Source organism: Palaemon carinicauda, chromosome 5, assembly GCF_036898095.1.
Source record: "Palaemon carinicauda isolate YSFRI2023 chromosome 5, ASM3689809v2, whole genome shotgun sequence".
In the NCBI taxonomy this organism is placed as follows: domain Eukaryota; kingdom Metazoa; phylum Arthropoda; class Malacostraca; order Decapoda; family Palaemonidae; genus Palaemon; species Palaemon carinicauda.
In genome coordinates, this window is record NC_090729.1 from 153,027,534 (window position 1) to 153,039,428 (window position 11,895).

Here is an 11,895-nt window from a genome sequence, read left to right on the forward strand (position 1 = left end):
CTCTCTCTACTGCATTCTCTTCTCTCGGGTTGAATTCTCTCTCTACTGCATTCTCTTCTCTCGGGTTGAATTCTCTCTCTACTGCATTCTCTTCTCTCGGGTTGAATTCTCTCTACTGCATTCTCTTCTCTCGGGTTGAATTCCCTCTCTACTGCATCTCTTCTCTCGGGTTGAATTCCCTCTCTACTGCATCTCTTCTCTCGGGTTGAATTCCCTCTCTACTGCATCTCTTCTCTCGGGTTGAATTCCCTCTCTACTGCATCTCTTCTCTCGGGTTGAATTCCCTCTCTACTGCATCTCTTCTCTCGGGTTGAATTCCCTCTCTACTGCATCTCTTCTCTCGGGTTGAATTCCCTCTCTACTGCATCTCTTCTCTCGGGTTGAAATCCCTCTCTACTGCATCTCTTCTCTCGGGTTGAAATCCCTCTCTACTGCATCTCTTCTCTCGGGTTGAAATCCCTCTCTACTGCATCTTCTCTCGGGTTGAAATCCCTCTCTACTGCATCTTCTCTCGGGTTGAATTCTCTCTCTACTGCATCTCTTCTCTCGGGTTGAATTCTCTCTCTACTGCATCTCTTCTCTCGGGTTGAATTCTCTCTCTACTGCATCTCATCTTTCGGGTTGAATTCACTCTTTACTACGTCTCTTTCCGGTTAGACATTGTTTTTCATACTGCAATTTCATCTTTGGCTACTTCAGTGCTCAATAGAAGTTTGTTTTTGAAATCACGAACTATACAAAACGTAGGCTCTGGCAAGATTTATTTTTTGCGTTTCGTAATTAAAAGCTATGAACTTAAAGATCCATTTCAAGACGAATTGCAATTTATCCACACAATTGCCATTACACACACCCTGTAAACAAAAATTACATATTACACTTGTGCTATTTTAATATTAGTGACTTCATTTACGCTACAGAAACCAAGACAGTGAACAATGAATACAAACTAAAAACTAACATTGAGCTACGCTTTTAACGAGGCTGAAATTTCAATAGAAAATTCTGAGCAAGTAGGTAATACCGAACGAATTAAATACCAAAGCAAATTTGTTAAGAAGTTTCAAAGTGTACAAAAGCTGACTTTACTCAAATTCAGATTCTTTAAAAACAAAAGCCTTGCAAGACCTCAAGGCCAAGAAAGCATTTTACTAAAGACCAGCCAAAAGGTTCAAGCATCAATAATATATAAGGCAGTTTGGCTTAAATAAAATCTCAGCATTATTAAAGAAAACTAATCGCTACAGACGGTACATTCGAATTTAGGATAAACTTTCTTTACCTATAAACTTGCGAATGCATTGTGGTAAAAACTGTGTTAAACTTAATTCATCTTAACAAGGCTCTCAACTTTAAAATAATGGAACTCAGGACAATGATACTTCACATATAATGAAACTCAGAGCAATTCTACTTCACACAAGCTCAATTACTGTACGGTGAGATCTGTAACACTGCTCACTAACTTCAAAATCAACATATTCTAAACATTACAAATCTTAAAAAAGGTAATAACCACAGTTATATGAATCAGATTATCCAAACTAAATTTTCTAATTTTTTCTAGTGAACCTTAACTTAATATAGAAAAATAAGACTTTCTAAAGAAACTACTTAATTAACACCGAGTTTCCCTGAACTTGCCGTGTTAAAAGATAAAACTATAAAAGACGTTGAAATATTCCAGAGTTATAAATCTGACAACTGGGACCGGCCTAGATAAATGAGATCCAAAAATAACAGATTAACACTTGGGTCCATTCTCTTCTAGCACTTGTCAAGTCGTAAGCTTTAACACCTCTCCACTTAAATTACATACATACTTACTCCTTTATAGATCTAGTTTAACCGCTAAAACCACTTTCATATTCACATGATCAAACAGGAAACTAAACATACCATATGCATAAATGAGGGAAAACTATTATCCATAGCTGGTAAATAAAAAATTTAACATTAAAACTTTGCAGCCAAAGTCACAACTATACCTCTAACTTGGTAACTTGGACTCCTAGGAAGCTATACAGACCTCTTGGCTCGCTAGATTTACTTATCCAAAAAGCTACTTTTTGGACTAAAATAATTAGACTGATCACTACACATCCCTCGCTATAGGAAACCTATCAAAATTTAACTTTGAAGTGTAAATAACATCGTTGCATAAACAAAACTCAATGTTAGATTTTGAAGTTAAAAAATCAAAGCAAAATCTATAAATTTCCAATAGCTCGAAATAGAAAAAAACATCGAAACCTCGTTACAATTTACGCTAAAATTTCAATACACTAAATTACAACTAAAGAAAAACACTTGTGTTTATGGAACTTTTAAAACCTATCTAACAAACACAAAAACCTCTCAATGGCAACAAGAATTTATTAAAGTTTAGCAGGGCACTGAATGTTACCTAATAGTTCACATTATGTACAAAACGTTTCAAAATTGAATTCCAAAAATTATGATACAATAATTATGAAGTATGATTAACCCCCAAGCAATATGCTTGCTATACTAGCTTAAAGACAAGTTCACAACGAAAATTATGAAGAGTTTGGCCATTAAGAATTTGACGGATTCAAGCCACCAAACCGATTAAAAAGGTCTGTTAGTAGGAATTTCTTGAAATTTTAAACCAAAATTAACACTACGATAACAAAAGTTTATATATCTAGCCTTTGGGTTATAGAAAAACACTTTACTGAACACTGCTATGAGGTTGACCGGAATCTTTCAGCAATGAAAAATCCTGACTACGTCTTCCAGAGCTAGATAACATCAAAAGATCCCTATACAAAACTGCGAGCCAATTTAAAGAAATTTCAAGACAAATCTAACTTGCACAAACCCCGAACACCAGATTCGTAGAAACAGTATTACCTTCATACCACAATCCCATGAAATGGCGACGGTTACTGGAACCACAGATCCAAAAACGATATAGCAAATGACTTGAGCGGATAACCCGAGATGTAAATATGTCTGCACTCCAACACGCACTGATATTGCTTCCCGATTTCTTACCGTTTACAGTTCCCTCTTGCCGGCTTTCTTCCAAGTTTCAACCAATCAGGAAGGTCCATGTCATTATTTCAAAACAAAGAATGAGAAAACGACTCCTGGTTGGTCGAGAGACTTACAAGGAATCTTCAGGAGCACAGTTACTTTCAAACGACGTTACGTCACCACTTACAAAACCAGTGACATCTGTTGGTTACATAATCAACCATGAAAAAATAGTGAAAAAAGCATATATTCAATATTCATTAAGGAAACAAATTGTTATCTTAATGGAAATGTTGATACGTAAACTGAAAAGTTTATTGTATCTCTTTTCCACTTCAAAATTCACAATGAAATAGACGCTCTTTGTTGATTTAAATATTGCATTGGGTACCATGTACCGTACAATATTCTAATTAAATTTTTTATTCTAAAACAAGTCAGTTATCTAATTGATAATTCTCTGATGTCCCAAACGATATGTTACAATTTGCTATCAGGAAATAACAATGATTTGGGCGCTTAAAATCTTGTTCATATGGTTATATTGTTTCTAATTTCTTATTTATTCTTCTGTTTCTTCTTCCGTACAAGGCAGCTTTCCCTATATTTGGTCCCTTAGAATTGTAAAATTTTACTTCTCAAACTAGGTTTGTACTTTGAAGAATCCCTTGAAAGAATAATGATAATGATAATGATAATGTTAATAATGGTGGTAATAATGATAATAATAATAATGATAATATGAACGTTGAAAGGGATTTCTACCAGAAATAGTTTTAAAAATGAATTACCAAAATGTAATGTTTACATAGTGACACATAAGGTTTCTGTATATAACTTCCGAATATATTATTTTGTGTGGTTTGGATTAGATTTCATATCTTTTCATTTCACACACACACACACACACACACACACATATATATATATATATATATATATATATATATATATATATATGTATATGTATATATATATATATATATATATATATATATATATATATATTTTTATATATATATATATATATATTTTTATATATATATATATATATATATATATATATATATATATATACACACACACATATATATATATATATATATATATATATATATACATATATATATATATGTATATATATATATATATGTGTGTGTGTGTGTGTGTGTGTGTGTGTATTAATTACACAGTGCTACTGTATCTATTAATGCAGAACAATACTGATATCATGCTTGTACTCTGATACACTCTCTTGATTTAGATATCATGGTGCACACTCATGTGTAGTTATTGGAGGCAAACTCCGCCTTCCCCCCGCCCCTCCCCTCTCTCTCTCTCTCTCTGACCTAAACCCTGAGGTTTTGCGTAAACTTTGTAATGCCATTAACACAACAGCCATATTTATCGTAAAAATGAGACAGAAAAGACAGGGTTGTTATTATCGCGTAGAAGTTACTTCATTGAATTTGAAATAAATATCATAGAAATATTTCCTTCATTTCCCTGAGCCTTTGTTTATTTCTATCTTTTCCTACTTATGAAAATATTGAACAAAACAAAAGTCAATTACTAAGATTCCAATTCATATACTTACCTGGATAATCCGGATAACATCTTTTATTGGGAAAATATTTGTTATAAGAAATTTAAATGTTAAATCAGTAAAATTCATCTAGAAGAAACAAGAATATAAGTGTCTTGGTACTTTACTTTCATGGGAACCTCGGGAGTATAATGAACGACACAAGTTTAGAATAACTGTATCAATAGCCGTGTTAACAGCTTCGATAACCGCACTTAAATAACTCATGATCGAGGGGAGGTCAGATCTATACCTGGATCCCGAACCTAAAGTAATGGTATTATGTTTTGGAGAATTCTTGATAACTGTAAACAATAGGGTGAATAAAAATGAATATGATAACTTGTGGCCATTGATGGAAAAGACTACAGTATTTAAAAACAGATCTCGGTTCGATGGTAAGACTGGAGAAGAAGGAAAAAGACGTAAAAAAGAAAGTGGAACCAGTTAAAACTGAAAATGTATGGAGGGAATATAAAACCGTAAAGTGGCAATATAATTACCTATTCAGAAGAAAAAAAATCTTTAAAAATAAATCTAGTAAACAGCAAGAGACATGAATACCTATCGTGTGATGGGAAATTTAAATGAAAAAGGGTCCGGGATGGGTATAGCAATCAAGAACTGTCTACTAAAGATTAATACTTTTAGTTCATATAGACCTATTTCAAATTTATCCTTTATATCAAAAGTGCTAAAATACCCAAATTCTTGAACCACTCGTTAGTTATTTAGGATGAATCGAAGCATTGCCAGACAACCAGTCAGCATACAGACAATTATATTCTGGGGAGACAAATATTTGCTCTGTTGTGAATGATCTACTGGAAATGATGGCTGAAGACTAATGTAACTCGACCTTAGTGCAGATTTCAATACAGTTTTACACAAATTACTATTTTAATGATTTACGGTCCATTGGTATTGAAGATGAAACTGTTTAGTATATAAAAGAATACTTAGTTGATGGAAACTACTGTGTACAAATTGGTACGAAGTTGATAATGCTGAAAATTTAAACCAGACTATTACTACTGTTAGGAAAAAAAAAAAAAATAGGAAATTTGGGTGACAACATATTGCCGATATGTAGCAGAGTTTGCGACCTAGGTGTATTACTTGGACTATTTTTTTCTGTTTTCAAATAAATGTAGTAAGAATTGTTAGATATCTTAGAAACATTGCTTTTGTAAAGAAATATATTAGAATAATCTGTAAAGAAGCTTGAAATTAACTCTTGCTATCACAGTACTAGTCTTGAGACTACTGTAACTCATCCCATTACAATGCCCAAAGTGCAACTAAATTACAAACCAACGAATAAAAAAAAGGTTAGCAAGAATAATAAAAGGTGTTGACACCAAAAAGGGATTACTCATACAGAATTAATTACGCTGACTGCATATAAACGCTAGAATAGTGTATGATATTTGCAATGACTCAAAGGTTATCAGAACCGGCCGTCCATAACCTCTAAGAATTGGTACACTGTGTGATCAACGAGTCGTGTTGACACAAAGTTCAAAGATAGATTAAAGATTTAGACCTACCGCTACTGTTGGTTTTAAACTATGTAACAAGCTCCCACTAGACACCTGTTAAAGACTTCGTTCATTGTTTTCATATTGGCCAGAACTTCGTCTCTGGACGGGGGCTCATCGAACGTCATAAACCCAAGAAATTAAATAAGGCTTCCAAGAAGAAACTGAAGACTTTCCTAAGTTCTATCTGCTTCGATAATGTGGATTTGACAATTAACAATGCATATGCTGTGATACTCAAAATACGCGAAAATACATTTTTTTCTTTTTTTAAAATCAATACGCGAAAATACATTTTTTTTTCTTTTTTAAATCCCCTACCTTCAGAACAGACATTCCTGTATATTTTTCTTCTCTCCATGGCGCGTTAGCCAACAGCTTCTTTAAACTTTCGTTTTTTTATCAGGCCACACAAACTATACCTCATACCAGACTTGAGGCTGTACAATTCTGACCATTGTACAAAATCTAATTTAATTTTGTCGCCTTTATCATCATTGTCTTAGTTTCAAGCTTCACATTTGCAAAATTAAAGTTATGTACCCTTTTATGTCCCCGGTGGGTCATTTATTAGCTAAAAGTAGCAGCTCTCAATAGGGCGTTGCGTTTTTGTTCTGAAGCTAGTTTGTATGGTCATAAAACCATGTTTTCATTTTACCAACCCCCCTTGCAATAACCGCATACACGAGGCGGCCTCCTCAGACCAATATGTCACCATTTTACATGCAATTCCCTTTCAAACCCTATTTAAGTGTTCTTGCATTTATTCTTCAAAGTAGCAACACAAGTTGATAGTTCGTATAGTCAGCTTTGTGCCGTATAGCTGTTTTCATTGAATAGCAGTTATCCCATAACTTTAAACCATACTAAAATTATTGTAAGAATCTAATCTATCCGTCTGGTTTTCATATGGCGGCAGACCATTCAAAGTTCTTTTAAATTCAATATTGCAACCATATACAGTGGTTTCAAACCAGAATTTCAACTAAGAAAATGGGCAAATGCATGGATAAAAAGGAACTCACTTTTGTCGAGCCCACTCCCTCTTTAGAATTATTTTTAAAAGTTTACAGAGTAATGATTAAGTTGAATTAATCCAGTTCACAAGTTTGGGAACACCATTTCATTGGCCAGTCTTCATAATTTAGTCTCAAATTGAACCTGTTATAACTTCCTGTAATTATACAGGAACCGGTATGTACTTCATTTAAATTCTTTCAATATTGTGAATAGCACAAGTCTTAATTGTTACTCGTTTAATATTCTTTAATACAATAGGAAAATGATCATAGGAGTCTTAGGGCGAGATGTAATAGAGTTTATTATAAATTGAACAGTCATAGTATTCTAATTTTACAGAGAACTTCAGTAGAAAAAAAAAGGTTAGTCAATATTAAAAGTAAAATTGGCAAAAAGCAGAAAATGAAAGTACAGTCACACGTACGAAGAATAGCCTCGAAGTGTGTTAAGACCTTAATGCCAGATCTAGTGAGTAGAGAATATACAATTCTGAGCTAAAGTTACTCTATACAGAATATAAAATTGTGGATTTATTTTATTCTTTTTAGGCATTAAGAAAATCTATGGTACCCAATTATTTCTGCAAATAAGCAAGCTTTCAACACTTAAAACTTAGAATGTACATTTAAAGACGTACCTTGAATCACCTATATTGTCTCAATCACTTCTTTAATAAGCGAATTCCTCAGAAATTAATATTTAATTTATCCACAAGTACATCAACATAATAGGAAAAAGGAAACTTACAATCCAAAAGAACTTACACTTCCATTCTAACGCATAAAAATACATTGAATGAAATTAATTGTTCTACAAAGCTAGAAATAAAAAAAAACAAATTGCATGATTTTACAATAAAACTAAATCGCCAAGAAGGGTAAATAGAAGTTTAAGAATTTTTTGGAATTTAAATTTAATCAATACACCCTTTTCATTTAAAACAAATTTAATTTCTTAACCATTACATTAAAAATCTACACATTAAAAATATAAAATGTACAAGTGCAGGTGATTACCTCAACATTTGAAATTCAACCCTTAAAATCTTTGTACTTTTGTAATGTACAGAATAGGGTCAACCATAAAAATATCAAAATTTCACTTATGTCTAAATGCTACACCAATAAGACTGATTCACTGGCTCACGGAGCCAAAATAAAGTTCTGTATCTACTTGACGCAAGCCTCCGCAGGATTTACATTTTTGTCACCCAGAAAGTAGAACAAAGGTTGTCAGCTTGCTCGCCATGGCGACGTTGAGGTTGGCCAGACCTGATTTTCTAACCTTCGAAGACTAGTACCTTCAGTTTCATTCAGTCTGAGCCGGCAAGATCCACAAGGTTGACCGAGGTGTAAACACTATCCACGATGATTTTACAAATCGGCAAAAAGTTGGCTTGCACTGTGACAAATAGCTCATCCTGATATTTTCGTTTCATGTCTAATTCCTGGTCTCTGGATTTTGCAGTAAGATATCCCTGATGGCTTCATTGTGTCAATCACTCACTGACAGTTATGAAATGCCACTGTTTATGAGGCCCGACATCGAACTGGTGTTATCTGCAGGTCAAAATATTAAAATTAATATTTTATAAGTGAAATTTGGCATAAAAATTAACTGAAACAACTTTTCATTTATCGTCTCAAGTTTACTAGCAGTACGTTTACAGACAGTACTTTTACAGACAGACTAAAGTTATCAAGCAGCTATGATTTAATGTAACTATCAAGGGGTCGTGCAACTAGTCTGTTAAGACACCATATGTAGAGAATGCTGGTTAGGACTAGCTAAATTATCCAGGCAAGTATTAATAGTAATTTTAATGCAAAATTCCATATTTATAAACAGTACCTAAGGATAATTAATCTAGGCCAATTATCCCATTGGCAAGGAGGGAACTAATTTGAGTTAGAAATTAAGGGTACTAACAGAAACTTAAAAGTGAGAAATTACTAGTTTTGAACAATTCACCTGATAAAAAGTAAACAAATAGAAAAGCCAAGCAAGCATTGAATGTCAGTCCAAAGTTATCACTGATAAATCACTGAGGTATAGGAAAAACGGTCGTCCGACCTTTCCTAAAGAATTCTCCTGGCCTATAGCAACGCTCTTGCTACGGGGCTACACGCCAAGAGAAGAATACACTAATCCCGAAAAGAGGTCAGAAGACTACCTTCCGAGATGTGTCAGATGAATGCCGAAGGGAAGCAAATGCCTATAACAAAGCTAAGATTCTCGCAAACTTCCTCGCACAAGAACGAAACCCAGAGGCAGACGACAAACAACTGGTTAAGACAAACATCTTAAGACAACAATCTCTTGAGAGTGAGGCTGAAAGAAAAGAAAATTAGGCTTTTGGGAGAAAAAAAAATTCTTCAGAAGCAAGCCACATTGTATAAAAATTTAAGGCTTCATTTTATGGAGTATAATTAATCTCACCTGAAATTCCTTAAGAAAAGTTGCCTTTCCACCCTTGCCCACTCTACAAGCTTAGGGGGCCCCTATTGGCAATAAAGTTTTTGGTGGGAAATAACCAAAATGAGTCCTTTGCAGCAATAATTGTCAAATGCATAATAAACAAAAGATGACTAGCAGGAAAATTTGGTTCTTGTAAGGAACTTTGTATAGTTATCTAGGAATCACACCGCATCCTCCTAATGGAGTTTGCACTGTAGCTCGCTACGTAGTAAAAATAAGTTCGGGTAACGCTAAAAAATGGCAAAAAAAATCACTACCCGTTCTGGTTAGTGATTCATTGATGAGATGTGCAAGCAAGCCCCGTGGGCCCTTATTTCTTGGGTATAGTTAATTTTAACTGCAGAAATAACTACATCCTGAACGGAGAGCATTTTCAACGTAACCAAAAGTAAGAGTTTACACAATTTCGAAAAACTTTACTTCCTAAAATACAGATTTTAATCATGCTGGAACAGAAAGAGGGTGAGAAAAATATGGAGGTTTTAGAAAGATACCTGGAATTTGTGCATAAATATTTATTGACTAAAACTGCCTAAGCTTCATTAACAATTAGGTCTGTAAATTCAATAACTTATATTACACCTAGAAAAAATTCACCCTAACCCCCATAGCTCAGCAAACAACCCTAACGAGATCTGTACATAACTACTAAATCACAACTAATCAAATTTCTCTTAAATCATTCACAAGCAAACAGCTCTTGAAGTCTCAATACCAGAAGGCCCAGCCACTGGCTCTGCCATAACTTCACTACGAAATGCCGGTTTTTCTTTATTCAACGTATTCAAGACAAACTAGGACCAGCGGACACTGAAATAACCATTACCCTGCTAAAATCCTAATAACTGCTTCAGAACTAACTAGTTTGAAATTGGTTAAACCCCCCTACGCCACCATTTAATCATAATTACATAGCACACTACAAACAATCTAATCGGAACCACTTGTGTTTGCATAAGCAAAAAATATAAAAGGCTCAGTTAAAGTATATATTGTCGTAGAAGAAGATCAATATATTTAAAGTAGAAACATATTTCACTTTCTTCCAACTGTCAATCATGTAATGACACTAGGTTTTCCCATGCTCTTAACATGCAAGGGATATTTTCTTAATATCCAGCGATACAATTTGAAAATTTACCAATTAATTAAGAGTTCGTAAACCCACAGAAGACCGAAGACAAACAGTCAAGAGAATCTCAAGTCTAGCATAAAATTAAGTATATTGTAGTACCAAAGGCTCCAATCAAGAAGGTGAATGAGAAAGGCCTACACCTTGATACGGTTTCCCCCAATATTCTACCCAACAGACGATGGCCAAATAGAAGGAAACTGACAATGGTTAAGATGCTAGCAAAAGGCTTTCAAAGTGGAGGAACAAAGTATCCGATAATCCAACATGTATTAACACCTGTAATATACATTAATTAAAAGTGATAAAACTAAATAGAGTACCAGATTTAAGTACGCGAAAAATACTTTGTACCATTTACCTGATTTAGTTTAAAGATAATCATGACAAAAGTCCCAAATTCAAAAAACTAACTCATTAATCCAGCCTATAGAACAAACGAATTTAAACCAGGATGCCCAAAATAAGTTGAAAAATTCAGCATACCACCACTAAACATTAGATAACATCCTATTACCCTCTTCGAATACAAAAATGTTCAGCAAATAAGCTCCCACTGGACGTCCGAAATACAAGGTATTGGCTTTAAAGATGAAACTCCCTTCCCTGTTTTCAAAGTTTCGATAGTGTGGTGTGGAAAAACTAGATATGAAATGATAAATGCCTTAGAATGCGTATAACAAGTCTGAAGATCCTGTATAGTATAAGGTTTCCCTGCTGTATAGGACCAGAAAAGCTGCTTTTGTATAAATTACACACTAAGCCATTAAAATATAAATATTTAACTAATAAACTACGCACAATAAAACGTACTGAAATAGAATCAGCTACTCACTGTTTTACATTCAATGTCTTTCCCACTGATACTTTCAAGTTTAACTAAACTTCTAACTACGAATCTTCTTCTGTCTTGCCTTCGCCCCTAATTGAACAATGATGACATAACAACGAAGCAGATATCCCCAGTTTGGGTTCAACTATAGCGTCCTTGTATAAGCAGTGGTGCCATCTACATTCAAATATCAGAACCATACACGATCAGCCTACCACTGTTTCTCAAAGCCACTGATAAATTTGCTTCATACTATTTCACAAATTTATAATAATACACTATAAAAATTAAGGTTTCGTTACAG

General features: G+C 34.0%; 2 long non-coding RNA genes across 2 annotated transcripts; both read right to left on the minus strand.

The window, feature by feature from the left end:
- Positions 1 to 65: 65 nt before the first annotated feature.
- On the minus strand, positions 66 to 3,009 carry LOC137640627 (uncharacterized). The gene is made up of 3 exons (XR_011044423.1): positions 2,878 to 3,009; positions 642 to 854; positions 66 to 593 (listed from the first exon to the last, which is right to left on the minus strand). It is a non-coding gene; the product is annotated as an uncharacterized lncRNA (long non-coding RNA).
- A 5,207-nt stretch (positions 3,010 to 8,216) lies between these two features.
- On the minus strand, positions 8,217 to 11,680 carry LOC137640628 (uncharacterized). The gene is made up of 2 exons (XR_011044424.1): positions 11,595 to 11,680; positions 8,217 to 8,708 (listed from the first exon to the last, which is right to left on the minus strand). It is a non-coding gene; the product is annotated as an uncharacterized lncRNA (long non-coding RNA).
- Between the last annotated feature and the right edge of the window lie 215 nt (positions 11,681 to 11,895).